Consider the following 6,000-nt stretch of genomic DNA (forward strand, 5'->3'; position numbering starts at 1 on the left):
TGGCTGGTGTGGCTCAGTGGATTGAGTGAGGCTTTGAACCAAAGGGTCGCCGGTTCGATTCCCAGTCAGGGCACATGCCTGGGTTGCGGGCCAGGTCCCCAGTGGGGGCCAACTAAGAGGCAACCACACATTGACATTTCTCTCCCTCTGTTTCTCCCTCCCTTCCCCTCTCTCTAAAAATAAATAAATAAAATCTTTAAAAAGACTCCAAGAGGCCCGGAGAGCTTCTGGGTAGGAGGACACCCAGAAGGCAGTTGCCTGAGGACCCTGAGATTCACCCCAGGCCCCATCTGGCTTCTGGGATCTGATTCTTGGGGTAGGGGCTCCGCAGCCTTGCTGCACAGCCAGTAAAGGTGCCTGGAGGTACCGTGAGGCTTTGTAATGCAAATGTGGCCTTCGGTTCCAGGCGGTGGGGTCACCTGTCTCTTAGATCAGTGGCCCCTCCAGGGTTGCAGGCTCAGCAGCCAGTTCCCAGGCAGCGCCAAAGAAATGTGGGAGGGCTGCAGGGGGTCCCCCAGCTGGACCGGAGGCTGAGGGGACGGGTCGGCCACCACTCTGGCAGGGAGGTGCATGCCACAGGAGCCCCAGAACTGCCCATTACACCCTATGCCTCAGGCCCTCTGACCTTAACCCCCAGCTTCTTGGCCAGAGCTGATCTGGGTCGTCACCTTTCTCTTGGACTGCAGGATAAAACGAGTTCACAGCTCACTGAGGGAGCACCGTGTGCCCAGCACCAGGGAAGCGCTGGACAAGCCTCATGCCCCCTGAACCTTCACCTCCATGCTGCAGATGCTGACCTAATACCACCCATTTTACAGGTGAGGAAACTGAGGCTCAGAGAAGTTAAGCCACTTGCCCAAGGGAATGAAGGCCCCAGGCCGACAACAACGAAGTGGTAAGACAAAAACTCAAACCCAGGTGCGTTCACTGCCGAGCGGCCCTGAGCTTCCTCTCCTACCTGCCTCGGCCCTTGGCGTGCGGGTCTGGGAGTCTCACAGAAGCAGGGTTTGGACTCTGGGCAAGAGCAGAATCTTGCATCTCTCTGTCACCCACCAGGCAGGTGGGGAGGGGCCGGGGTCTGGCCTCCTGGACAGAGATGCTCAGAGGAGACTCTTTCAGGGATGGGGCTCCTGAGAGGGGCCCAGGGGTCCCGGGTTCATACCTCGTTATTCCAACTTGTGGGGATGTGCCCAGTGAGTTAGAAAAGCAAGCCCCAAATGACAGAATCGCGAGCCATTCATTTGAAATGTAAAACAAATAGGTGAATCTCTGGTGAGGAGGCAGAATGAATGGCATTTGGATGACATTTGGTGATTAAATTAAACAGTAATGAACTCATGAATAATGAGCCTAGAGAGGGCGAGGGAGGGCGATCTTTCCCCCGAAGCCAAGGGCTCGCAGCATCAGCCGCTCTCAGGAATAACGCCTGGGCGCCTCGCTGGGAGTCCCGGGCCCTGGGGTTGGAGGAGGGCAACCAGCCCACCTGCTTCGCCAGAGACCCAGCCTGGAGATCAGGGCCAGCCTGGGCGTCCGGGAGCCATGCCCAGGTCTGTGGGTGCCAGGGGAACCTTCGAGATCATCCAGTCCACTGTGGCCATATCACACCTTGGGAAGCTGAGACCTAGAACAGTCAAGACGCTTGCCCAAGGGTGACCAGCAAAACCAGCACTAGTCTTCTGACCCCTCCCTGAGCAGAGACCTGCCGGCTAGGACACCACGTCCTCTCTGCAGCCCTGCAGCAAGCGGCTGGTCTCCGGAGATGAACCGCACCTCCCGATACCCACACCCTCGTGCAGAGCCGTCCTGGAATCTGGGCTGGCCTGTGGCTCGCTGCAGAATAACAGAGCACGATGGGGCGGGGGGGGGGGGGGCGCACTGCCTGACTCTCAAGGCCAGGTCACGAGAAACCTGGAGCTTCCACCCGGGACTCTCGGACCACGTACTCCTGGGGAAGCCAGCCATTAGGGAGGAAGCCCCACCCCCTCCAGCATCTCCAGTGTGGCTCCAGACCAGGGCCGGCGGAAGCCACCTTGGAATCCAGCCCTGCCGCCCAAAGGACTCCTGTCCCAGCCACCATCTGGCTGTAACCACGTCCACCCAGCTGAGTCCAGCTACCTCACGGAAACGTGATCATTAACAATACACTGCTGCTTTTTTGTTTAATAATGAATGTGATTGTTTTTTTTAAGATTTTATTTATTTATTTTTAGAGAGGGAAGGGAGGGAGAAAGAGAGAGAAAGAGAGAAACATCAATGTGCAGTTGCTGGGGGCCATGGCCTGCAACCCAGGTATGTGGCCTGACTGGGAATCGAACCTGCGATGCTTTGGTTTGCAGCCCGCGCTCAATCCACTGAGCTACGCCAACCAGGGCACATTGCCGTTTTAATCTACTGTGATAGCTAGTTCTATGTGTCCACTTGACTGGCCCAAGGATGCCGGATAGCTGGTAAAACATTGTTTCTGGGTGGTGCTTGACCCACCAGCCGTGATGCTGGGCGGGCCCAGCCACACTGCGTCACCCAGGGGAAGTGCCATGGGTGAGATCGGGCCTGGGCAGTCCCTGAAGGCACAAAGTGTGTTACATGATGACGTGGCCCCAGTGCCCCTGGTCCCTTACTCCTGGTTTGGAGGGCAGGGTCAGGAAAGGAGGAAGAACGGATGAGTACGCCCTCCAGTGCGGCCAGACCTTCACATTGGAGCAGGCGTGTCCAGGAACAAGAATGCCTTGACCCCAAGGAGAGAGAAGGAGGGGGTGAGGTGGAGGAAACTGAGGTCCGGGGGCCGGGGCCGGGGGCAGCCAACGTTCCAGAACCAGCAGGTGCCCCAGCCCTGACCACAGCCCGCACCTATCTAGTTCAAAGGCTGCGCTGGCAACCCCTAGGCCATCAGGCCACAAAAGACACAAATGCCTGAGCGGGCCGAGCAGGTGGGGGGAGGGCCTGAACAGATGGGGGGCAGAATGTAGCCGTCGGGTCCCGCGGGGAGTGAGCAAGCCAAGGCCCTACGTGCACACGTGGCCAGCATTCTGCCCGGTCGGCAGTCACCACGTGGGAATGTGGGCCTGGGGGTAATGTCTTCTCGTTTTCCAGGAAGCGGGAACCCGGATTTTTACATGACGTGCTCTGGTTGGTAAAAGTATCTAACTAAAGCACGTTTACTCAGATGCTGTGCAGATCAAACAAGACACAACTACCTCCAGTTTGCATGAGTGCATTTAATAAATGTTTAATCAGCCCTTACAGGTGACAGGGAAGGTGACCATCCCTTCCCAGTGTGCCCAGACTGTCCTGGTTTGGGGACTGAAAGCTCTGCCTCCTGGGAACCCCCTCCATCCCTTGGACAGGTGCTGGGTTTTGATATATTTTGGCTGAAACATCTCCCTGACTCTGACCCACTGCATTTTATGGGGACAAGGGAACGTGTTCACTGACACCACGAAAGATGCCATTGGCAAACTCCAGACAGTGGGAAACTTGAAAATATAGAGACTCCGTTTCTTCACCACGGCAATTGCAGGAAGAGAGGAAAAGGGAGGGAGGGAGAGAGGGGGGAAGAAGAGGAGGAGAGGAGGAAGAGAGAGAAATGATGTGTTAACCGCAGTAAGGCTTAAGAGGCATGTCAACACATTGCCACATTCAGATGACCCTACTAAGTTCCTTCACAGACTACAAACTTTTAGAAGACGGGTGGCCGAGGCTTGGATGGAGGCGGCGGCAGCAGACCAGTCACTGTGGGAACTTAAACTGGGATGGGGAATGGTGCTGCGGGAAAGGCGCTCCCAGGACGCAGAAGAGAAAGATCGGGAAGAGAACAGTGAGAGAAGGGAGCGATTCCACAAACCGTGAAGGCTGCAACCCAAACGCAGTGCGTGCTCTTGAAGAAAATGGAAGGAATGGGGTAGAGGTTGTCATCGAGGGTGAAGTAAAAGAATACTTAGCTGCATCCAGAAGCCACCGGCGTCTGGAGACGGGCAGGAGCCCACGGTGTGCCAAGTGAAAATTCAATAAAAATAAACAGACACGTTGCTGTTAAAAAATAAATGGATGAGCCAGTAGGGGAAGTTTGAACACTGACTAGATGTGGAATGATATTGAGGAAATAGAGTTCATTTCTTAGATGTGATCATAGGGTTGTGGTTGTGTTTTGGGGAAGTCTCTTTATCTTTTAGCAATAACGCTAAAATATCCACAGATTAAAATACAAGACGTGTGAGTTTCACTTCACAACAATGCAGCAGAGAAGTGGGCAGAGCTATAAATAAAACAAGACTGGCCATGAATTAATAATAATCATTGGATCTGAGTGATGGAGAGAGGAGAGGTTTATTATTGTATTGCCTTTTCTTTTTTTAAAGATTTTATTTATTTATGTTTTAGAGAGAGGGGAAAGGAAGGGGAGAGAGAAAGAGAAACATCAATGTGCAGTTGCCTCTTGTGCGCCCCCTACTGGGGACCTGGCCCACAACCCAGGCATGTGCCCTGACTGGGAATTGAACCAGCCACCCTTTGGTTCACACAGGCTGGCACTCAGTCCACGGAGCCACACCAGCCAGGGCTGTGTTGTCTTTCCTATTGTATCTGTTTGAAGGTTGTCCATAATAAAAAGTAAAAACAAAGAAAACGGGATTTGGGGTGAGAACTTTCTAGACAGAGGCTATGAGCTCACTAAGACCGTGAAGCAGGTGTGGGTCTGGCCAGCTCACAGCGGTGGGTGCGGTTGGAGCGTGATGGACAACGGTACGAGAGTCAGAAGGGATCGGAGACGCAGGAGGTGTTGGCCACGCAGAGCCACGGCGCCGGCGGGGAAGTGTGGGGTTTCCTTTACTTCTCCACGAGAAGGAGCCACAAGGGAGCCTTGGGCAGGCAGGACGTGGCAGCATCTGACCCATGCCTCAGAGAGGTCCTCTTGGCTCACAACCCACGGGCTATGCCCACAACGGAACGTTGCTCGGCCACAAAAAGGGACGAAGTGCCCTGGCTGGCGTGACTCTGTGGATTGAGTACCGGCCTGGGAACCAAAGGTTTCGCCGGTTCGATTCCCAGTCAGGGCACGTGCCTGGGTTTCGGGCCAGGTCCCCAGTAGGGGGCGCGTGAGAGGCAATCACACATTGATGTTTCTCTCCCTCTCTCCTTCCCTTCCCCGCTCTCTAAAAATAAATAAATAAAATCTTAAAAAAAAAAGATGACGTGCTGATACACCCTATAACCTGGATAAGCCTTCGGAACACGCTAAGTAGAAGAGACCAGACACAAAAGCCACACGCTGCGTGATTTCATGTATCAAAAGGCCCGGAATTGGCAAATCCATAGAGACAGGAAGCCGACCTGTGGTTGCCAGGGGCTGAGGGAAGAGGAGAAGTGGGACTAACTGATAATCGGCACAGGGTTCCTTCCCTTCCAGAGGATGGAATGTTCTGGAATTAGAGTGCTACTGGTTGCCCCACATCATGACGATACTAAAAACTGCTGAATCACACACTTTAAAAGGGTGATTTTAAGTTTTATAAATTACACATTTTTTAAAAGACAAGCTCTTTGATGGTATTGAATGCTGAGCTGAGGCAGGGAGAGGCCCTCTTCAAGCCAACCCTATGCGTGTTTAGTCCGGGCCCTTCCGTGTCCAAGCTGCTGGGGCCGGCACACAGGAGGAACCCAAAAAGCATCCACGGTGTGCCATCGAAGGGGAGGCCCCAGAGCAGAGGCGGAGGCAGGAGTTGAAATCAGGTGGAAAGGGTACGTGGAAGAAGCTCTGTGCAGAGGAGAGAGAGAAAAGAGAGGGAGAGAGAGATCCCCCTCGGTGGCTTAGGCCACTTTGCACTGAATCCTTCTATCTTTATTGCAAGAGTGACAGAAAACAGAGGGACCTGGGGACCAGCCACCACGCTCTCCCCGATCATCTCTGTTCTGCCTGATGCCAAAGGTGGCCAGTGGCTAAAAGATGTCTGTATTTGTCGGGGTTCTCCAGAGCAACAGAACCCCTGGTGTGTGTGTGTGTGTGTG

This window comes from Phyllostomus hastatus, unplaced genomic scaffold (genome assembly GCF_019186645.2).
Source record: "Phyllostomus hastatus isolate PE091 unplaced genomic scaffold, TTU_PhHast_1.1 phas_scaffold_182, whole genome shotgun sequence".
Taxonomy (NCBI): domain Eukaryota; kingdom Metazoa; phylum Chordata; class Mammalia; order Chiroptera; family Phyllostomidae; genus Phyllostomus; species Phyllostomus hastatus.